The sequence below is a fragment of the Hylobates moloch genome, unplaced genomic scaffold (assembly GCF_009828535.3).
Source record: "Hylobates moloch isolate HMO894 unplaced genomic scaffold, HMol_V3 SCAFFOLD_9, whole genome shotgun sequence".
In the NCBI taxonomy this organism is placed as follows: Eukaryota; Metazoa; Chordata; class Mammalia; order Primates; family Hylobatidae; genus Hylobates; species Hylobates moloch.
Genome location: NW_026652284.1, coordinates 42633339 through 42657650, shown reverse-complemented (window position 1 = coordinate 42657650; position 24312 = coordinate 42633339). Strand labels below are relative to the sequence as shown.

The 24312-nt window shown below is 40.3% G+C and overlaps 1 long non-coding RNA gene across 2 annotated transcripts in view; it reads left to right on the top strand.

The window, feature by feature from the left end:
- Window positions 1-1750: 1750 nt before the first annotated feature.
- Window positions 1751-24312, top strand: part of LOC131384272 (uncharacterized) — a 77556-nt gene continuing 54994 nt past the window's right edge. For both annotated transcript variants that reach the window (XR_009214950.1, XR_009214949.1), the window contains exons 1-2: window positions 1751-1959; window positions 9671-9836. This is a non-coding gene — a long non-coding RNA (uncharacterized LOC131384272). The remainder of the gene's footprint in view (window positions 1960-9670; window positions 9837-24312) is intronic.

Genomic DNA, 24312 nt, shown 5'->3' with positions numbered 1-24312 from the left:
GTCCAGGTTTTTTTTCTTATTCTTCTTTCCAACCTCTATTCAGTTTCAGTTGAGAATCTAAGATTACGGTGACCGAACAATTTTAGGCAGGAAGAGACTGCACTGATTAGCTCAACTGCCTCCTTTTCAGAGAAACTAAAGCCCACTGGCCGATTTACCAAAGAGGGTGTATTCTTACCCATGCTGTCTTATTTTTCAAGATTCCAGACTAGTCATGAAGCAAATGGTGTAACTGCTAGCTGATGGGAATTTCTGGAATGGATTTACATGTGAGGAAGACAAAGGCCTAGTGGTAAGATCAGCTCTGGAGGTAGATTATTTGGATTCCAATCAACTTAGCTTGTGTTCTTAGGCAAATTACATAACTTTTCTGTGCCTCAATTTCTTTGAAAGAGGGTGGGTAATAGTATCTATCTGACACCGTAAGTGTGAGGATTAAGCGAGCTATTCTACCAAAAGTATCATAACATGCAGTTAAACTCTTCAGTGAACAGTATTTTTACCCAAATTACAAACTGCCAAACCCTTAAGTCTTGAGCTTTCAAGGAGAGTTAGGAACTCTCCTATGGCATTGTCTTCTAAAAATCTGCTGCACAAAGTTGATATTTGCATCAACTTTGGAGCTCAAATGGATTACTTTTATGAAGTTTGGGGCAAATGGATTATATACACATAGGAACCCCTCCCCCAACACATAGAAGGTATGTGGACACACACAATTCAAAAGTCCGAGGGTGGCTGTGCTCAAGGGGTAAAGGGATGCTTAGAAAACTGCCTTTTTTGGCCGGGCATGGTGGCTCACACCTGTAATCCCAGCACTTTGGGAGGCCGAGGCGGGTGGATCACGAGGTCAGGAGTTCAAGACCAGCCTGGCCAACATGGTGAAACCCCGTCTCTACTAAAAATACAAAAATTAGCCGGGCGTGGTGGTGGGCGCTTGTAATCCCAGCTACTCGGGAGACTGTGGCAGATAATTGCTTGAACCCGTGAGGCGGAGGTTGCAGTGAGCCGAGATCTTCCCACTGCACTCCAGCCTGGGAAACAGAGCGAGACTCCATCTCAAAACAAACAAACAAACAAACAAACACTGCCTTTTTCTCCTAGGAGGAAGGCGGGACCTTCAATGAGGGTGGCTGGCTACCAAAGAACTAAACTTTAACACAGCAAAGGTGAGTCGGTCTCCCTGAGACCACAGGCGTCCAACCCAGGCCCACCTCCCACCGCAGGCCCACCTCCCACCGCCTGGAAGGCCCAGGTGTGGCTGGAGGGCTACTGAAAGGGTCAGACTACGGGACTGTTCTCAACTTTGGGCTTTTACATAGCAGTTTCAAAGACAAAGGGGCTTTTCAGCTAGGTTTAGTTTGCCGCCCTCCTCCTCCCAGGCCCAAGCTTGTTCCCCAATGTCCCCAGCGATGCTTGGGACGTCCCTTAGTGCTCCCCTTTTTTGGGGGGGGCACCCCGCGCCTCTAGGTTGTCTTCCGTCCCTCCTAGACAGAGGTGGATGGCCGTGACATTCCAGGGAGGAGAAACGGAGGGGCGAGGGGGGCAAAGACGCCCTACTAAGCTCCCACCTTGGGAACGCGTCCCACCACGCCCTCGAGGCCCCCTCTGGCTACAGCCCTCACCGCGCTTCCTCCTCTTGCCCCATCCTCGGCAGGGGGGAGGGGCGCGGTGCGGCCGGCGCTCTCTGATTGGCTGCCGCGTCGGCGATCCACGCAACGATTGTTCCCTACGGCCGTCTGCAGCCAGCGCGCGCCAGGTGCGGAGCGGGCGTTGGAAGTTTCTGGCAGTCGGAGGCAGGGGCGCTGTCACTCGCGGCGAGCGCGGGCGGCGGCCAGGGCGCAAAGTTGAGAGCAGTCTCTAGTCTGAGCCTTTCAGTCGCCCTCCAGTATCATCAGTACCACGGACTCCACCTTGCTGCGGCCTCTCAGCAACCCAGTGCACCTGCCACTCGACCAGGTGGGTACGCCGAGGCACCTGGGCGTCGGACATCGCGCCTTCGCCGCTCTTTGCGGCCGCGGTACTGCCTGAGCGGGGGGCCTGGGAGAGGTGTGGGGATTGGGGCCGGTCGCTTGGTGCCCTCTTCCCGCCGCCGGGAATTCTACGTGTCCACATACCTTCTGTGTGTTGGGGGAGGGGTTCCTATGTGTATATAATCCATTTGCCCCAAACTTCATAAAAGTAATCCATTTGAGCTCCAAAGTTGATGCAAACATCAACTTTGTGCAGCAGATTTTTAGAAGACAATGCCATAGGAGAGTTCCTAACTCTCCTTGAAAGCTCAAGACTTAATAGTTTGGCAGTTTGTAATTTGGGTAAAGATACTGTGCACTGAGAGTTGAACAGGGAGGCGAAGACAAGTTTGTTTTTTCCCCGGGAGAGCCCTCGCTTGGAACTGCCTCCTCCCTCCTTCTGCGGCGTGCGACCCCAGACCTTCATCCGCCGCCAGGGCCGGGGTGGGCCGGGCGTTGGTACCGACGACAGCCCCCGGGGAGGGTCTTCATACAGTCTTGAGGGTGTGCATGCTGGTCCCTGCCTTCCACCGCAGCGGGGCTGGGACTCAGCGGTCGGGTCCGGGAGCTGCCTTTGGTGCGCACGGGCTGGGGTGTAGACGGGGCGCGGAAGGCTGTGCTTCGCGGAGGCCTGCGTGGTTGTGCCTGCCCCGAGCGTGGCTCTGAGCGACCACTGGAGAGGCTGATGCATGGGTCTAGGTGTGAACGGTGCATTAGAGATGGCGTTGATGGGTGCGAGGGGGCACAGAGAGACTTAAGTGCTACTGCACTTTGGGGACAGTTTGCATTGGAGTGTGGTTTAAGGGACACAGAGGCAACAGTTTCGAGGAGGGCAGAGAGGTTATGAAGAAAAGTCAGAGGGAGTTATTCCCAGGATTCTAGCTGAGAAAGTTGCAACCTTGTAGATAGAAGCAGCCACTTTTACCTCCTGGCCCAACCCTCAAAAAAGCACTTGGCAGTGTCTATGGAAGGGTGGCATTTAAATGAGGCCAATTGAGTTTGATGGTTAAAGGGCCTAACGGTTACTGAGAAATCAACAGTATTGTGATGGGAAAAGCAGCGTCATTTTTATTCAGCAAAGAAAGTTTGGAAGTATTTTATTGTGAGAATTGAGGATAAGATTTAAGGAAGTTGTTGATGGGGTGTGTAGGGGTAGAGTTAGGTGATTGCTCTAGCCTCAGGCTAAAGGTAGTTGACTTTGGAAATTTTGCTTACAATTATTTCAAGCATACTTGCACTTTACACGGGATACTGGTTCAAGGTCCTTAGCTAGAATGTGCTCCTGTTGTTTAATCTTCAGGGATTTCATTTATAATACAGGATTCCCCCTTGTCCAGACGACTTTTCCTAGCAGCAAACTGGAAACCCGACATTAGGGTACAGGTTGCCATGTGCCTTACTATTTAAAATAAAATAAAGTATGTGGAAGGAGTGTAAAATAATTCTGCTTTCTGTTGAAATCTCGTATTGCCGTCATAACTTACAGTTAAATAGTAAAGTACCTATCCCCACCTACCTTCAACAGCAGTTATAATGTGTATCATGCGAATAAAGTATTGGTAGTGAAATTAATCGTATATTTGAAGAAAATACTATTCTCTGTTTATTAATAAATTGATCAGAATTTAGAGTTTTTCATCTTCTCAGCACTGCGGAGGATCCTGTTTGTTTTCCACACTGACATGCAGTGTATGACCTTTTAGCATATCACACTCCTGATTAAATAGGCTGCTGCCAATGTATCAGCAAATGCAAACATTTTGCTGATGAGGGGCGAGGGAGATAGGCATATACATTCGCATTTCTTTTAGGGAGACAAGTATATATTCACATTCTGTCTTTCTCTTCCCCCTCTTACTTTCCCTTCTCCCAACCCCATGTCTGCCATAGGCTTACCCTCCATCCCATGCCGAAATAGTTTCTTGACTATGCTAATAATACCTTTTAATTTATATAATGCGCATAAGTTTTTAAAAGTGATTTGATAGTAATGAACTCATTTAAACATCTCAGCAACCAGAGAAAGTTCTTTTTCAGTACTGAAATAAGCAGGAGAATCAAGGGAAGGAGACAGGACTTAAAAATTTTTGACATCCTTCTTTATTTAGCCAAAGGTCTTGAGTTGGTACCTTGGGACTACTATAAATTTGTACAGCCACGTATAGCCCTAATTTGTGTAGTACAGTCATGTACTGCATAGTGCCAGTGAGGTCATTAGACCTCATATATGATACTGGTCCCATAGATTATAAGGGAACTGAAAAATTCCCGTTACCTAGTGAAGCTGTAGTATTCATAATGTCTTAGGGCAACACATTACTCATGTTTTTGTGGTGACGCTGGTGTAAACAAACCTACTGTGCAGCCAGTCCTGTAAAAGTCTAACATATACAATTATGTACAGTACATAATACTTGACATTGTTAAATACATTACTGGTTTGTGTAGTTTCTATACATTTTATCATTGCTTTAGAGCATGCTCCTGTTGACTAAAAAGAAAAGTTAACTATGGAACAGCCTGAGGCAGGCTAAGTGCAATTACACTACAATATTCAGGAAATATTCCAAAAGATGGCACTGTCATAATAGCACATGACAGCTACATGCGTGTTATAGCCCCTGAAAACCTTTCAGTGGGACAAGATTGGAGGTGGAAGACAGTGATATAAATGATCTGGACCCCATGTAGGCCTAGGCTAATGGGTGTGTTTGTGTCTTAGGTTTTGTTTTTTTGAGACGAGAGTCTCTCTCTGTCGCACAGGCTGGAGTGCAGTGGCATGATCTTGGCTCACTACAACCTTCACCTTCCTGGTTCAAGCAACTCCCCTGCCTCAGCCTCCCGACTAGCTGGGATTACAGGCACACGCCACCACATCCGGCTAATTTTTTTTGTATTTTTAATAGAGACGGGGTTTCACCATGTTGGCCAGACTGGTCTCAAACTCCTGACCTCAGGCAATCCGCCTGCCTCGGCCTCCCAAAGTGCTGGGATTACAGGCGTGAGCCACCACGCCTGGCCTGTTTGTGTCTTAGTTTTTAGCAAAAAGTTTTAAAATTAAAAGTAAATAGAAAACAGCTTATAGAATTAAGATATAAAGAAAGAATACTATTGTATAGCTGTACAATATGTATTTTAAGCTAAGTGCAATTACAGAAGAGTTAAAAAGTTTCTAAAGTAAAAAAACTACAGTAAGCCAAGGTTAATTTATTATTGAAGAAAGAAGAACTTTATAAAAATAAATTTAGTGTAACCTAAATGTAGAGTGTTTATAAAGTCTATAGTAGTGTACAGTAATGTCTTAGACCTTAACACTCACTCACCACTCAGTCACCCAGAACAACTTTTAGTCCTGCAGTCTACATTCATGGTGAGTGCCCTGTATAGCTAAGACATTTTTTATCTTTTATGCTGTATTTTTACTGTACCTTTTCCAAGTTTAGATACACACATACTATTGTGTTAGTTACTACAGTATTCAGTACAGTAAGCTGCTATATACGTCTGTAACCTAGGAGTAACAGACTGTACCATCTAGCCTGCGTGTGTACCATCTAGCCTGCGTGTGTCATAAGCTAGATTGTCTAGATTTATGTAAGTACACTGTGATGTCCACACAGAAATGGAATTGCCTAATGATGCATTTTTAAGAATGTATCCCCATCATTAAGCAACACATGAGTATATTTACAGTTGTTTTCTATTTGAGCAAGTCTTGGGAATATTTGATTAATACCACTCAAGCCTTAACTTTTCATACCGATAATAAATTGTTTCTTTGAAGCACCTAAGAATTGACTTTCTAGTTGATGAAGTTCTTGGAATAACTAAAAACTCATATTGTAAAATTGGATGAATAAAATCATTTAGCTATAATTTTAAAGTTGAGCATTTTATAGAACATAGAACATTTTTATAATGTAAATAGTCAAGGTTGAGAGAAAGCTTACGAATTCGTTGTAATCAGATAGTGTGAGTTAACAGGAAAAAGATACATCAGGAAATGAAAAGTGCAAAAATATAACATCAGTATGTTAATTTGGTATGAGCACATCAACAGTGTTTTGAAAAATTAGGAAATTATAAAAGTAGTTATTTGATGTCAGATGAAGAAAAGAACTTTAGTGTAAGAAAAAAGCAGTTAACTTTTTTACTAGAGTAAGTGTAGAATTTATGAGATGATAGAAATTATTGGTCTGTATGGAATATAAGAATATGCCTTGCAGGGCCAGGTAGCAGAAAGGAGGGAGTGTTTTGCAATAAGGCTGAGGCCGGGGAAGGAAAAGGAGCAAAAGATCTTGCCGTAGACTCCTGGATTGTTTAATCATTACTGAGAAGTACAGAGTGACCTTGAGGTAGCCATAGTATTTGTTCATTAGGCCTTAAATCTTAAGAAAAATATAGAATCTATTATTAAGTGAGGTTACACCATGCTTTAAGATAGGAAGTATCCAGCATCTGAGGTTTGCCTTTGTAGGCCTTGCTTTCCAGGTGATTTTATTTCTAGGGTAATGTTTAGTAGGTGGTTATGATTAAAGGAATATATGGAGAGAAGGTTTTGAGGAAGGAATTGGACTAAGGGAGACCTGTGCCATGAAAAAGAGCCAGATATGCAATTTAGAAGACACCAGTATCATTGAACATATTTGTATTTTTTATTAGTTTCTTATGTGCTGATGTTCAGTTCATCTGTCACTTAAAAAGTAAGGTGGGTTGGGCGCAGCGGCTCACGCCTATAATCCCAGCACTTTGGGAGGCTGGGGCAGGTGGATCACCTGAGGTCAAGAGTTCAAGACCAACCTGACTGACATAGTGAAACCCTGTCTCTACTAAAATTGCAAAAATTTACTGGGCGTGGTGGCACACGCCTGTAATCCCAGCTACTCTGGAGGCTGAGGCAGGAGAATCGCCTGAACCCGGGAGGCGGAGGTTGCAGTGAGCTGAGATCATGCCATTGCACTCCAGCCTGGGCAACAGGAGTGAAACTCCGTCTCAGGAAAAAAAAAAAAAAAAAAAAAAGTAAGGTGGAGTGAAGTATTTCATAATGTTTTTACTGTTTATGAGCGGATTCTTTTTTTATAACATGTAAATGTATTTGACACTTCTGCATTTCCAGTTTCATTTGTGTTTTCACTAATGTATATGTACCCTAATAGGGAACTGAATTTTTTTCATCTGATTTAGAAGGTAATACATTTTATTGTATAAAATTTATAAAATAAAAACGTATAACTGAAAGCTTAAAAATCACTCATTTTCCTTCACTCCAGAGAAAACTTTTGTTAACTTTTTTAGAACGTGTGTGTATATTGAAACAAAATTAGAGTCACACCGAATATAAAGTTTTTGTAATACAGCCACCATATTGTGAGGCAGCTCAGGGCATAAAAAGATGCCTTGTATAGGTGTTTGAACCTCCAGGCCCCACTAAAGTCTCAGGTGACAGCCAGCATCCACCATCTGATATATGAGTTAGTGAGCCTTTAGATAATACCAGTCCCTGGCTGATGGCAAATAGAGAAGCAATGAGGTATCCATGCTGAACCATGCCAAATTGCAGATTCCAAAGCAAAAGAAATGTTAGTGTTTGCAGCCACCAAATTCAATGGTACTTCTTAGGTCATCAGAGTATTCATTTTGCAATCATATATTTTAAAATAATTGTAATTGAAGTATAACATATATGGTGAAATGCATAGACCTTAAGTGTGCAGTTTGATCAATTTTGACAAATGTGTACACTTGCGTAACTCACACTTTGTAACCCTTGTAAAGGTGAACATAGGAGACCAGAGTGAGCAAGGTGTATTAGATGATGAGTGAAAGAGATTGGGAGGCCTTTGGTTATAATAAAAATATGATAGGAAGCCATCGGATTTTTAGAAATACACTTTGTATTTTAGGAAAGTTTTAAATTTACAGAAAGTTGTGAAAATAGTAGAGAGACTTCCCAAATGACTTACATCCAGTTTTTGCTATTGTTAACGTGTTACATTAGTATTGTCATTTGTCGCAACTAGTGGTACATTATTATTGACTAAATTCTATACTTGATTGATTTCTTTAGTTTTTACTTAAGGTCTGTATTAGTTAGCTGCCGTAACAAAATACCATAGACTGCGTGGATTAAACAACAGAAATTTATTTTTTCACAGATCTGGAGGCTGGAACTCTGAGATCTGGGTGCCAGCATGATTGGGTTCCAGTGAGGACTCTCTTCCTGGCTGGCAGAGGGGCACACTCCCCTTTCCTAGGTGTGTTCTTGCTGAAAGAGAGAAAGAACAAGGTCTCTGTGTCTCTTTATAAGGGCACTAATCCCATCAGGCCAGGGCCCTGCCCTCAGGACTTTATCGAATCCTGATTACCTCCTAAACGCCCTGTCTCCAAATACCATTACATTCGGGGTTAAAGCTTCAACGTATGAAGATTCTGGGCGGGCCACAAACATGCAGTTTATAACAAGGTCCTTTTTGTGTTCCTGTATCTTATGTAGGTTACCATATTACATTTAGTTGTTGTGTCTCCTTAGCTTCCTTTAGACTGTGGCAGTTTCTCAGACTTTCCTTTCTTTTTTGTTAACCTTGTCAGCTTTGAGGACTACTGGTCATGCATTTCGTAGAATGTCCCTCAAGTGGGATTTATCAAATGTATTTCTTATGATATATCTGGTCTTATGGGTGTTTGGGAGGAAGACCACAAAGATGAAGTGTCGTTTTCATCACATCATACAAAGGGTATGTGCTTTCAGTGTGACTGATCATTGTTGATGTTAATTCGGTCACCTGGCTGAGGTAGTGAAGCAGAATAATTTCCCTGACCCCTTTGCTGGTGGGAACTGAGATGTGGGTTCCGGAAGTAGCCGGCCACTTAGGCGCTGGCAGGGGCAGACCCCACTCACTGGAACCCTCTGTGCTCAATCCCCTGTGGGAGGGAACACACAGGCAAGTGAGTGCAGGAGCTGGGTTGAGTGCTTTTGGGTGCTGGCAGGAGCAAAACTCTGTGTGGGCCCCACGGCCCCAGAAGGAGTGTTACAGTCAATGCTGTTTTAGCTTTGTCATCCATGGACAGTTTAAATGTTAACAGCTCAGTGGAAGGTAAATATGACAGCCGTTTTGCACCTGCCTGGAAGAGAAGTGGCTGTTGGAATATGAGAAAAGGTGAATATGAAAGATTTTCCTTTCGACTGTGTTAAATTTCAGATGCTTGCTAGACTTTGAAGTAGAAATGTGGAGACCACTGAAAATGTGAGTCTGGAGTTCAGGGTATGGGGCAGGACTCAAGATTCTATTTGGAGGTTGCACATTTTATCTTTAAAGGATTCTGTTGTATTTTTCAGAATAAGAATTTCGTTTGATAGAATAAAGAGCCTGTGGTCATTTGAGTAGAATGATGAGAAAAATTTAAATCAAACTTGTTTTTTTCCTGAAAGCATTGTGAATAAAAATAAGAGTAAAATATAGGTGATTTTCAATCAGCATCAGTGACCCATCGGTATCTGACCTGAGTCCCAGCTGATATAGCCAGTTGAACAGTAGAAAATTCAGAATTTGATTTGCATATCTTAAAGCTATTGAGAAGAAAAATTAGACATTTAATTTTTCCCCCTAAGGAACTATGTGCATATATTTTTGAGACTTACTTCTTTTTTTTTTTCTTAGAGGGAAACTAGTCAGGAGTGGGAGGCCTCTGAACAAACTGTATTTTGTGTAGTCACCAGCTTCCATCTTTTTCCAGGCAGAACGCTGGCCCTCAGCACATCTTTCTGCTTCCCCTCGGTCAGAACACCAAGAACTGCCACTGTCCTGTCTGACTCCTCCTATTTTGGTGAGTAATATACGGAGGCTGAGGGTTTGGTATTATTTGGCTCCGTATTTTAAAAAGATATTTGGTAGTTATGTAAAGTTACGTCTAATTTGATCAGTACCACTTATAACTTTAAGTTGTTGTACAGAAATTGATCCTTTATTATTTAGAAAATAGACTTTAAAGTTAATAATATTGGGAGAATTCCTGGTTCTTTCCTTTTTCCCTTCCATCTCTTTTAGTTCTTTATTTATTTTTAGAGCTCTTTGTACTGGTACATCTTCCCTTTCCTGGGGAGTTGATTTTAAAAATTAGATTTGCAAGAGGTATCCTTTTAGAGGATGATGAAAGCCACTTGTACTCAAACTTAAGGAAAATAATTTTTTAAGTTCCCTGTGTGCGCTTTTTAGATCCCATCCCGGAGAGGAGTGACTTCTGCAATATTGTGTTATTTCGTTTCTTTCTTCATAGTGTTGTCAACAAATGTATATATGTATGTGGTAATAAACATGAAATTTGCCATCTTAACCATCTTAAAGTGCACAGTTCAGTAGTGATAAGTGTATTCACAGTGTTGAATAGTATAGATCTCCAGGACTTTTTCATCTTACAGAACTGAAACCATATATTAATTAAACAACTCCCTATTTTCCCCCAGGCCCAGCTGCTGGCCTTTTGTTTCTATGAATTTGACTGTTCTAGATACCTCATATAAGTGGAAATTTACAGTGTTTGTCTTTTTGTGAGAGGCGTATTTGAGTTAGCATATGTCTTCAGGGTTCACCCATGTTGTCACATATGATGTATGTTATGTGACTCATAAAAGCCAGAATTTCTTTCCTTTTGAAAAGCTGAATAATGTTCCATTTATAAAGTTCTTAATTTTCATGTTACTGAATTTATAACATTCATGATTTGCAATATTTTTATACCTAGTTTAGGAAATTCTTCTATATCCTGAGATCATAAAGATAGCCTTCTATATTTTTAAGAAGTAATTTTTTTGTTTTAAAACTATTAAATTTACAGGAAGGTTATGAGTACAATTCAGAGAGCATTTTCTTTTTCCTGAACCATTTGAGAGTAAGTTGCTGACTTGGTGACCCATCGCTTCTGAATATTTTGTGGTATTTTTCCTACAAAAAGGACATTCTGCCGTGTAATATCAAAATGACCATCAAAATGAGAAAATTAATACATTTCCATCATCACATCCTTGACTTTATTCAAGTTTTACCAGTTATCTCATCAAATTCTGTTTAGCAACAGGATCTAATTTGGAATTACAGGTTGCATTTAGTTCTCATGTCTCTTTAGTCTCTTTAGTCTCTTTAAGTCTAGAACACTCCCTTTATTGAAGTGAGCTGTATTCCTTCCTCTTCTGTTTTCTGGGAGGGATTGTATAAAACCAGTGTTAATTCTTTTTTAAACATTTGATAGAATTCTCCAGTAAAATTATCTGGTTCTAGAGATTTTTTTTTTTTTTTTTTTTTGAGATAGAGTTTTGCTCTTGTTGCCCAGGCTGGAGTGCAATGGCACAACTTTGGCTCACTGCAACCTCTGCCTCCCCGGTTCAAGTGATTCTCCTGCCTCAGCCTCAGTAGCTGGGATTACAGGTGTGCATCACCACACACAGCTAATTTTTTGTATTTTGAGTAGAGACCGGGTTTCACTATGTTGGTCAGGCTGGTCTCGAACTCTGGACCTCAGGTGATCCACCTGCCTCAGCCTCCCGAAGTGCTGGGATTACAGGCGTGAGCCACTGCGCCCGGCTGGCCTAGAGATTTTTTTCCATGAGATTCTAAGTTACAAATTCAGTTTTCTTAACAGCTAGTTATAGGGCTATTTAAATTCATATTGGGTGAGTTGTAGTAGTTCATGCTTTTTCTGGAATTGGTGCGTTTCACCTAAGAAATTCTATATTAGCTAATCTATGGGGAGTTTTATTCTTCCTTACCTTATATAGACATATTTTCAGTGAAAAGATAATCTAATATATGTATTTATAAAAATAAATGTATATTTTATATCTATCATATAATTTTATATCTATATCATATAATTTGTTTTTTTTTTTTTGCTTTTTTTGTTTTTTTTTTGAGACGGAGTCTCGCTCTATCACCCAGGCTGGAGTGCAGTGGTGCGATCTCAGTTCACTGCAAACTCTGCCTCCCAGGTTCATGCCATTCTCCTGCCTCAGCCTCCCGAGTAGCTGGGACTACAGTCACCTGCCACCGCACCTGGCTAATTTTTTTGTATTTTTTTAGTAGAGATGGGGTTTCACCGTGTTAGCCAGGATGTTCTCGATCTCCTGACCTTGTGATCTGCCCACTTCGGCCTCCCAAAGTACTGGGATTACAGGCGTGAGCCACCGTGCCTGGCCTGTATCATATAATTTGGATCAAGCTCTAGATGTAGCCAGGACATCAGTGGCAGGCTATATTTGGCACTGATGGGAGTCTCAGTGACCTGTAAAGCCTATGTCTCTCTACACACTTCCTAGTTTGCTCTGCATGAGTCTCTGACCATGCAAATAGCTATATTGTGGCTACACTGTGCAGACAGCTCATTCTATTTCAATTTTTTTTCCGTGACTTATTATTCAAAATAATGTGATACAATGAAAATCAGATTTGCTATGGTCCCTGACCTCAGGTTTGCTTAGAGTCTCTGTAGGGATTACAGAGAAGTAATTAGGAAATCAGAAATCAGTGTGGTTAATATTCTGATGAGGAGGCAACAGGTCCTCATGAGAACAGAGAGAAGAGATATCTGTTTTATTCTCTGCATCTCTAGTACCTAGTACAGAACCTGGCACATAGTAGGGTCTCACTAAATCTTTGTTGAATGAATGAATAAACTCCGCTGGGTGATCACAGGGTCACTTTTTGGGAGAACTTATGTCTGAGCCAAGTTATTGATATCTACAGGCAGTAAATGAATGGAGGGAATTCTCTCATGTGGGTGCAATAATATTCAGTGTCATAGAAGAACACAAAGCTTAGCAATCTAAACAGTTATCTAAAACTGCCTTATTTGCAAGTGGGGAGTGGTTTTCAAAAGTGATTTCAGACTGAAGGCTAAGCAGAAGTAACTCTCACTAAAGTATGTATTGGACAAGGTTAGGTAAGAACCGGAATTGATTTTTATGAATTAGCATTTTTGGTTCTGGCTGTTGTATTTACCATTGCTAGGTTTAGTTTCTAACATATCTTAAAAATAATGCTCTCCAAATGAATGAGAAGTATTTTTTGTGAAGCATGGTACAGCTTTCTCCAGGTCTTAACTACTAGTCTTATTCATACTATCTTTGCTTTAAAACAAAACTTTTCTATGCTCTATCTGAGATAAATCATGAGTTTACCACTAATAATGGTGGGTCATATATTTGTGTTTTCATATGCCAGGTACTGTACTGAGACCCTGCCATGGGTTATCTCATTTAATCCGGACAGTGGCCTGTGTGTAAGGAAACCAAACCTAGGGCTCCCATTTTACAGAAGAGGCAGCTAAGGTTTGGAGAAGTTAAATAGTGTGTACCCAAGGTCACTTAGGTAAGCCTAGGACTCACATTTGAATCTAAGTCTGTTTGACTTCATTTAACCACTGAGCTATATGTGCTCTTTCCAATGTTTCATATGTCTTTTTGTTAAACAAAAAAGGCCCAGGATTTAGTTTAACTTGTGTATAGATCCTTAGAAAGTTCATCAGTTAAATGAGGAAAGAGTTTGTTGTGAAATAACATATTAAGACTCCCCTAAAAGCGAATTACAGAAACCCACTTTAAACTAGCCAGCATGGCTGGATACAGACGCTCCAACAATAAACACTGTGCTCTTCTTCTCTGTGTCTCCTCCTTTCTCCCCTTCCTCTTTCCCCCTTCCTCCTTATCCCACTGCCCCATTCCCTCTCTCATTCTGCTTTTCTTTGAGTGTTGGCCCATTCTTTCTTGTAACAGAAGCAGCCCCAATTGAAACCAGCTCCACTTGTGATCCTAGGAAGAGAGAGCATCTTCTCTGGGAAGAAATGCCCTGGGGAAGACTCTTGGTCATGGGGACTGGGGGCTGTGACAGGACTTTGTGAACTACATGGATTGTAGCTGTTGGGGTGACAACATATCCATACTTCATCTTGATAAGACATATCATTTGATGGTTGAAAGCTGTAATTATTTAAAGATAATAACAATAGATATTAATAGCTTTATCAAGATATAATTCACATACCATAGGACTTACCCATTTAAGGTGTACAGTTCAGTGGTTTTAATGTATTCACAGTTGTGCAGCTATCACCACTGTCTAATCTGTAACATTTCCATCACCAAAAGAAACCTTGCACCTATTAGCAGTCACTCCCCATTTTTCCCAAGCCCCTCAGCCTTAAGCAACCACTCATCTACTTTCTGTCTCTATAGATTTGCCTATTCTAGACATTTTATATGAGTGGGATCATACGATGTGCAGTCTTTTGTGTCTGACTTCTTTCAGTAGCATGTTTTCAAGGTTTATCTATCTTTGCATATCATCATGCATTTCTTATTATTGCCAAATATTCCATTATATGGATATACCACATTTTATTTGTCTGTCTGTTGATGGACATTTGGGTTGTTTTCACATTTTTGCAATTATGAAGCTTAAGTTTTCAGTTCTTTTGTGTGTATACCTGGTAGTGGAATTGCTGGGTCGTAGGATAACTGTGCCTAGCATTTTGAGGAGCTGTTTTCCAAAGTGACTGTACCATTTTACATTCTCACCATCAATGTGTGATGGTTCCAGTTTCTTTACATTAAATAATGGCCTGTTTACTTGTCTTCTTGCCTTGTATTGGAGTTCTCCCAGTGGGTTCTGAACCTGCTCCACCTCATCCAGTTGTCCAGGTAGGCAGACCATGTTGATCAAAGGATCCGAAGTGTATGTTTGTTTGTTTTTCTTTTTCTTTATCTTTATAAATTTCATTATTTACAAACCTAGACAGGGATTATTCTTATTTTCATATTAAGAAAGAATTTGTAAATGCCAGAGGTTACTTGGTCGAGGTAGGAACAGGGATTTGTATTTAGGATTTATTAGGTGTTAGAGAGCTGCTTGCTTCAGATCTGCAGTGTCAGCCTACTTTGATATGATAGGTGGCATTCATATGACACACATTCTCACTTGTATTCACTGTGTTATATGTAGTTCCCAGCAAACTAGTTGTATCTCTACTGTTTTTTTCCTAGAAATGTGAGGGCAAGAGTAATGTTTTAGGAATAATCTTTATTAAATTGTTCATAAAGTTGACTATTTTAATTTTCATTAGTGTAAATTACTTGTAGCACACCAAAACTGAGCTGCTTTTCTATGATTCACAATTGTTGCTTCTGACTACTTTATTATGGCGACTTTTGTTATCAGCCCTGTAGGGCTATTTAACATTCACCTTGAAGTTAGTATAAAATTTGATACTCTGGCAGTCTGTATTCAGAGATGCATAGATGGTCTTCCATCGGGGGCCTTCTCCCTAGCCCTAGAGCAGTCAGTGTATCCAGACTCCATACTGAGTCTTGCCTTCTCAGCACAACATAAGAGAATCTATGTTGATCACACATTATGCAAGAATCTATGTTGATCTCTTGCCGCTGATTTGCCACATATCACTATATAGCTTGAAAGTCAAGAACTTGTGACTTAGAATTGCTGTTCAGCTCATGCTTAATATTTTAATGACATCAAGCAATAGCAAGAAGAGATTACACATATTGGCAGTACCTTCTAAACTTGGAATAATGTGGTGATCTCCGTAAGATAAAACAGGAGCTTGCAGGTATTTAACAACACATTTTTGTATAGTTGGTTAAGACACAGATCAAAAGAGACAAACACTCATTCAGGTGGTAGGTAGATGCCTACCTTTAATCTCTGTGTTGTCTTGATTAAATCACTTGCTTTCTGCTTCTGTTTTTGTGCATTTGGAAAAGTTCACTGCTTTTTGGTTCATGTGGATGATCTGAGAATACACTTGGGGATTTGTGAGTTAATTACTCTCTGGCTGTTTTTATCATCATCAGTTTACCATGGAGTTTAAGGATGTTTGGGCTCTAGCCTGGCAGTTCTCTGTGCCGTTGTCTGGGATTGTCTGGGGGAGAAGAGAGGATGTTGTGTCTGATATCTATAGGCCTGTCCTGGCAGAATAGGGCCTCTCACTGGCTGAACTGAGTGTGTTTGGTTTATGTGGGATTAGAATGCACAGTGGCCATATAATTCAGGAGACAAGAAAGAGCCCTGAGAGAGGAATGTCAAATAAGTCTCTCTAATTTGTGTAGTCATGATGCTTGTTCTCTATGTAATAAAAGATTTAGTTATCATCATTCGTATTGTTCATTTAATTGTCCTTTTACTGGCCCGTAAGTTTTGTGAGTGCAGGGACAACCATGTCTGTGTTCATCCATTGTACTTATACAAGAAGTACTTACTGAATGTTGAATAAGGTGTCTTTATGCTTCTTGTATTTATTTTACATTTGTAGTTATAGAGTTTCTAATTGTAGCAATTAATATTAAGAGCTTTAAGCCCTTTAGGAAGGATGGAAGGTAAATATGAACTGTTTATTAGTCTGCTCCCCTTGACTTTAAGCAAACTCTTGAGGCATGATTCTCCCCCTCCCTCATTTTTTCTTTCAGTGAATGAAAAGCACAAATGGAGCCAGGCCTTCCACTCAGGGATTGGTAGGAATGCAAAGATGAATAAAATTGTTCCCAAGCCTTAAGAAGCTCACAGTCTAAAGGGAAAGTCAACCTTATAGGCCAGTGACAATTTAATATAAGTGCTTACAGAAATTATTTTAAAAGTATTTTGGGAGCCCAGAAAATATGAATAAAGGCTCTTGTTTCTAGCTTGAGGAGCTGGGTAGAAGTGACCCCATTAAGTAAAATAGGAGATCCAGGAGGAAAGGAGGCAGATTTGGTAGGATGAGGAGACAGGTTAGGGTGCAAGTGCAGTAAGAATTCAGTTTTGGGTGATTTTAGTTAGATTTGATTTTTTTCTGCAGAATGTTATTTTTTTTTCTAGGTAATTTGTAGATTTTTCTGGTGGTTTATAAAAAGCTCTTTCCCCAATTGGTAGCTTTGAATTCATCTTCAGTATTTATGGGGAGGTCATAGTTCTTGAATTAGATGTTCTGAATTACCTTACCGAAGTTGACTCTACCAGTAGTGAAGCCAGCACGGAAAAAGATCTGCTGCTATGGATATCTAAAAGACCGTTTCATGTTAGTACTCACGGGACTGCCTCATTCTTTGTGTTGGCTGTAGAGCATTCATTCCATCGACTGAATGTAACATGCTTTAGTAGTCCCCGTTTTTTCCAGTTTTCCTATTATATCAGTGCTGAAGTACATATGCATAAATGGAAATACATCATCTCTCACATTTCTAAATTATTCTCCATTAATGTTATATCGATATATACTTTTACCAACAATGTTTTAGTGTGCCTGTTTCCTTATACACTCACCAGTGCAGAGTGCTACTAAAGTTTATCTGATAGGTGAAAATGTTATTTTATTCTGATTTTTAACTTCCATTTCTCTTATTAGAGAGTTTGGGCATCTTTTCATATGAATGAGTCATTTGTAATTCTTTTTTCTCAGAGCTGACTGTGCCTATACTCTACCTATTTTTCTATTATATAGTTACTGTTTTATTATTGATATGTAGGAACTTTAGATATATTAAGGAAATTAGCTCTTGGCGATGTGACATACTGTTGCTTTTAAGTTTGTTGTTTGTCCTTTGACTTTGCTTACCGTATTTTGCCATGAGGGATATTTTTATATTTATGTAATGGAATTGTACTAATTTTAAAAATTGCTTCCAAATTTTGTGTTACACTCAAAACATTTCAGATATTACCTTTATCGTATTCTGAATACCCGTTATGTGTTTGGCTCTGTCTCGGGAATTCCAGTTATATTTTATTGATCTATCTGTTTATCTGGTCATCATTCTAGCTTTTAAAAAAATTTGTTCTAGTCTCTGAAAGTGCAGTCAATCCACCGTCATTACAAATTTCTTGGCTGTCTCACACGTTTATATTTCTCTATTAATTTTTACATTGACTTTTCTTTTTGAAAAAGCCTATTGACATTTTTATTGTATGGACTTAAATTTAACTATTAATATAAGGAGAAATGAACATCTTTATGATTCTGAGTCTTCCTATCCAAGAATGGTGTGCTTTTTCCCTTTATTCAAGTGAAGCTCTTTGAGCAGGGTTATCTGCTTTGGACAGTTCTGTGAACCTCTGTTTTATTATAGCCATTACCTATTTTTGAGTCTAATACATAAGATTTAACAAAAAACTAAAAAGCCAATATTTGTGTAACCACCCTGGGCAAAAAGTAGAGTATTACCAGCCCACAAATTTCCTTGTTTGTCTGTCACTATTGTAACCCGTTCTCTCCTTTCATAGGTAATACTTTAATTACTTCAGTGGTAATCACTTTCATGTTCTTCTTTATAATTTTATGAATTTTGTAGGCATTCCTAGACAAATGGTTTATTACTTGCTTTTTGGAACTTCTGTGAAATAGGTTTATATGTTACAATGTATTCTGAATTGATTCAAGGGATGTGTGGTTTCTTCTGCACAACATTATGTGTTGAATTCAGTTTATATTTTTGTAAGGAGTTATAGTTCTTTCACTTTCATTTTTCTGTGTAGTTTCTCATATGTGGATATACCACAATATATTTAGCCATTTTGCTGCTAATGTTTTTTTTTTTCACATTTGGCTATGATGAACAACACCATGTTGAATATTCTTGTTCATGTATCTCCTACCCCATGTTAAACATGTGGGTATTGGAGTGGTTGGTCACGGATAGGACTATTTTCAATCCTGTAAGAAAATACTGAGCTTTTTTCTAAAGTAATTTTTGGCCATGTGTGAAAAATCCCATTGCTCTGCATCACAGTCTACCTTGGTATTGTGAGACTTTAAAATTTGGGCAATCTGGTGTGTGTATAATGGTGTCTTATTTCTGTTTAATTTGTATTATAAAGATTTAAAAAGTGGTTCATTCCTTTGCCTTTGGGTCCTATCATCTCTTGTTGACTTTGAGGTTGGTTTGTGGCCAAGAGCTTTGTTGATGAGGACACGTGTTTTCTAAACATAGTTATACAAGAGTTTTGCCTGGGAAATTTAAAAATAATTCAGAGTCCCATTTCAAACTTGGAGAATAAAAAGTTTTGGAGCTAGTATCCAATAATCTATTTCTGATTAGCTGTCTGAGTGATTATTAAACAGCTAGACTTAGATAGATTCCAGCGGGGGGCCCTTGAAACTGATGGTTGTTCTGTCTATCTATACTATTTTTTCCAAGTCTGTCATGTATTTAGCATTTAAAACACACCTGAATTTCTAATAGCCACATACAAGTGCTCATGGCCCCGTGTGGCTCGTGGCTATTATATTGAATAGTACAGATCTGTTTAGAAAATTGCTCAATGATCAGTATATAGTTTGGTGTGCATTTTGGACTTTGATATGCAATTTGATCTTTGGCATCAGGTTGTATACTTCATGCCTCCCCACTCCCCTTCCCATCAAAGCAGGGTCTCACAAAGACTGGCCATTCACCTTGGGAGGGACTGGTTAAGAATGTATGTTATCCAAAATCCATTTGTTATTAAAAAAATAACATTAAACACATTTTGTATTCCATCAGTAGGGATGTGGATGTAACAATTGATTTTTTTTGGCTGCTTTTATTGATTTGTTGAAGATTGTAATCACTTTGAGCTACCTTGAAATTTAAAGTCTTTTTAGTCTATTATGTTAATTTTTGGCTTATTGTAGAATGCTTAATTCTGATGTAGAGGTAATTAACAAGCTTTTGTTGGGCATATGTGAAAGTTGTTGGGCATGTGGCTAGAGGCTATCATATTGAACAGTGATACGCTTTCAATGTGCTCAGAAAATTGCTCAATTAAGTATAAGTGTATGGTTTGATATGGATTTTGAACATGCCAGAAACTCCCTTCTGAAGTAAGAGGGAGGAAATTTAAAGCCTAAAAAGATAGAGAAAATATACAATCTATTGTAGAGACAGAATGTGAATTTGGGAATAACATTTTTATATTTTCTCAGCCACACTTTAATTAAAGTGTAAGCACCTTTAGTAAAAATAAGGAAATAGTAAGATCAGGTTCAACTTTGGAGCTAAAAGGAAAACCGTGTAAGATGGAGAGCCCAGAGGTTGAGGTCTCAAATCTGCCATCCTTGCTGTTTCCTTTTAAAGTGGAAATAGCACTGATCTCACATGAGCATTGAGGTTAACTTAGATTTCATGAAAGGTAATAACATTTGTCTATTATAAATTTTATATAATATTATATATATATATAAACCGTAGCTGTGTGTTAGTCTTCAGGGCAAAAAACTTCCCTTTCGATTTTTGGAGGTACAATTTCTTGTGTTCTCTCTCACTGTCTGTCTCTGTCTCTGCTGCATGCATTTGCCTCCCCAGTCCTGCCCCACCCATAAAAGGATAATTGAGATACTTTTGTTTGGGAAAGTTTTACATTGAAGACCTTTCAGAAGTTATTTGAATGTCTGGGTTTGTATTTCTTCTCATCTTTTCTAGTGAAGTAATAGTCTTGACTTCTTCATCTGAATGTCCTACAGATTTTTTTCTTGATGTGAATGATGCTGCTCCCTCTTCCTATAGCCCTTGCCATGGTCTGGCTGTCCTTGTCCTTCCTAGCTCAGTTATAAGGCCCAGTACTAGGTATGCTTTTGGGAGGCTCCCCTGCTCCCTGCTAACCCGCTTCCTGTCAGGGAATTGACTGCTACTTCCTCTGGGTTGTTCCTAGGTCTTTGCTTGGCTAGCATTTAATAAGTTATACTCCAGCTTTGTGTCTGTGACTTCGTCCCCCTGTTCTTTCAGAACCATGTCTTCGTACCTCCTGTGCAGTTATCCTGGCAGTTACCGGATAAATGTGTGACTTAAGCTTCATGACTTTAGATAGGTCACTTAAGCACTAAGACCTAGTCTCCTCATCTATAAAATGCGGCTTTCTGCCTCTTGACTGTCACTAATGTCATTAATAAAGTTGCAGTTGCCAAATCAGATGGCTGGGTTTGGACATTGTGTCCTGTGACATTAGACAGTGACCACTGCTTCTTGACCTCTCACCCTCCAGGGCTACTCATTCTTATGCTTCTTAAAAGATTGGTCTTCTGCCACTCTTGGTACTTGGCCTTGGATGTGTCCTTTGCAGGTCTTTAGGATTCTGCCTTACGTCTTGCCTTTCTGTAGCTTTACTTCGGCTGTGTCCATCACTTCCAGATTCACATTTGTCTTGATGACTCCAGACCAGTCTTCCCAAACCACATGTGGAGTGTGCACACATGTCCCCTGGGTGCTCTCAAACTAAGCATATCTGAGGTGGAATTCATTCCTCCCCTGGAACTACTCTTCCTCCCTGCATTTCCCAATCTTGATTAATGTTGTCATCATCCATGAATGTTCCCATTTTTTAATCCCCCCTCATCTGGTGACTGGTCCTGACAGATCCAGTCCCAAGTACTCTTTGAATTGGTCCTCTCTTCCACCCTCCAGCAGCTCCAGGCCTTCCTTTGTCACGGGGACTGGAATGGCAGCCTTCTGACCTGCTGCTCCTGCACACTCAGTGTCCCGTTCCTTCCTTTGTGGAAGCAGAGGGCCAGTCACATCACTTTCTTATTTTAAAAATCTTCAATGGTTTTGTCATCACTAAGGGCTCAAATGCCTTGGCGTGGCATAAAAAGCCCCTCACTTCGGAACCATCCACCTTCCAGCCTCATCTTTCAAGATCCCTTTCCACTCTGTGCTCATTTGCGCTTTCATGTCCCAGTGCTTCCTTCACGTTAGAATACTCTTTCCCTTATTGTCCAACACAGTGGTTCTCACACCTTGAGGATTATGGGAACTTGTGTTTTATTTTTTAATATATACTTTGGGTCCTATTCCCCCAAAGATTTTGATTCAGTATCTGGGTTGAGGCCTGTTCTCATTTTATCTGAAAGATGGCAATGTTGAAAGAGGTGATTGCAAAAATTTTATTTATTTATTTTCTACACATACGTTGTCCTAGAATGCTTCGAAATCATTACACTTTGTTTTGTAGTGTAAAAATATACAGAAATTGATAGTGGGAGGGAGAGCATCTCCTCCAGTGGTTACGGAGCTCAGCTGGAGTGGAATCTGCTGCTCTGACCCAGTGTGCTCGCCATACACTCCTTCAGGCATTCCTTTGTGAGACATGGTTTCCCTCAGTCGCCCAGGCTAGAGTACGGTGGCGCGACCTCGTCTAATTGCAACCTCCGCCTCCCAGGTTCAAGTGATTCTCATACGTCAGCCTCCCGAGTAGCTGGGATTACAGGCATGTGCCACCATGCCAAGCTACTTTTTGTATTATTAGTAGAGATGAGGTTTCGCTGTTTTGGCCAGGTTGGTCTCGAACTCCTCACCTCAAGTAATCTGCCTGCCTTGGTCTCCCAAGGTGTTGGGATTACAGGCATGAGCCACTGTGCCTGGCCCTTTGTGGTGTCTCCAAGGACTTTCTGCATAACCTTTAAAAAGGCGCTGTAATGTTGGGTTGAGTTTCTTCTGTATATGCTTGTGTTTTCTGTTATATTCTTAAGTCATCCTAAGCTATGATTGAGAGTTGTGCATGTTTAGATTTCCCGTGTTTGCCCGTAGTAGATGCTCAGTAAATTTTTGTTAATTAAGAGCTATTTGGAAGAAAAAGAAGAGATATTTGAAACAAGGTTTTTAAATAGCAAAATGGAAACTCAGAAATGACAGATAAAGAATTCAAAGCATGGGTTGCAAAGAAGCTCAGTGAGATCAACACAAAGTTGAAAATCAACACAAAGAAATTTCTAAAGCAATCCAGGAAATGCAGGAAGAGATAAATGTCTTAAAAAGATATTAGAGGCCGGGCGCGGTGGCTCACGCTTGTAATCCCAGCACTTTGGGAGGCCGAGGCGGGCGAATCACGAGGTCAGGAGATCGAGACCACGGTGAAACCCCGTCTCTACTAAAAATACAAAAAAATTAGCCGGGCGTCGTGGTGGGCGCCTGTAGTCCCAGCTACTCGGAGAGGCTGAGGCAGGAGAATGGCGTGACCCGGGAGGCGGAGCTTGCAGTGAGCCGAGATTGCGCCACTGCACTCCAGCCTGGGCGACAGAGCGAGACTCCGTCTCAAAAAAAAAAAAAAAAAAAAAAAAAAGATATTAGAGCTCATGCCTATTATCCCAGCACTTCGGGAGGCTGATGCAGGTGGATCACGAGGTCAGGAGATGGAGACCATCCTGGCCAACATGGTGAAACGCTGTCTCTACTAAAAATACAAAAATTAGCTGGGCGTGGTGTTGGGCACTTGTAATCCCAGCTACTTGGGAAGCTAAGGCAGGAGCATTGCTTGAACCCAGGAGGCAGAGGTTGCAGTGAGCTGAGATCATGCCACCGGACTCTAGGCTGGTGACAGAGTGAGACTCCATCTCAACAAACAAGCAAAAAAAGATATTAGTCAGAGCTTCTGAAATTGAAAACCTCACTCAGTGAATTTCAAAATATAATTGAAATTTTTATCAATAGACTGGACCAAACAGAAGGAAAAATTTCAGAACTTAAAGACCATTTTTTTTTAACTAACCCAGTGAGACAAAAATGAAAAAGAATTTTGATAAATTAACAAAGTCTTCAAGAAATATGGGATTATGTAAAGTGAGCAAACTTACGAATTACTGGCATTCCTGCAAGAAAAGGAGAAAAAGCAGACAACCTGGAGACTGTATTCGAGGGAATAATTTAAGGAAATTTCCCTAATCTTGCTAGATGTAACTGTCCAGATACAAGAAATCCAGAAGACATTTGCAAGATACTATGCAAAATGAACATCACCAAGGCATATTATCACCAGACTGTCCCAGGTCAATCAATGAAAAAATCATAAAGGCAGCTTGAGAAAAAGGGCAAGTCGCGTACAAAGGAAACCCCATCAGGCAATAGTAGACTTCTCAGTGGAAACCTCAGAAGCCAGGACAGTTTAGGGGCCGATTTTCAGCAATCTTTTATTATTATTATTATTATTATTATTATACTTTAAGTTTTAGGGTACATGTGTACAACGTGCAGGATTGTTACATATGTATACATGTGCCATGTTGGTGTGCTGCACCCATTAACTTGTCATTTAGCATTAGGTATATCTCCTAATGCTATCCCTCCCCCCACCCCACGACAGTCCCCGGTGTGTTCCCCTTCCTGTGTCCAGGTGTTCTCATTGTTCAATTCCCACCTATGAATGAGAACATGCACTGTTTGGTTTTTAGTCCTTGCAATAGTTTGCTGAGAATGATGGTTTCCCGTTTCATCCATGTCCCTACAAAGGACATGAACTCATCATTTTTTATGGCTGCATAGTATTCCATGGTGTATATGTGCCACATTTTCTTAATCCAG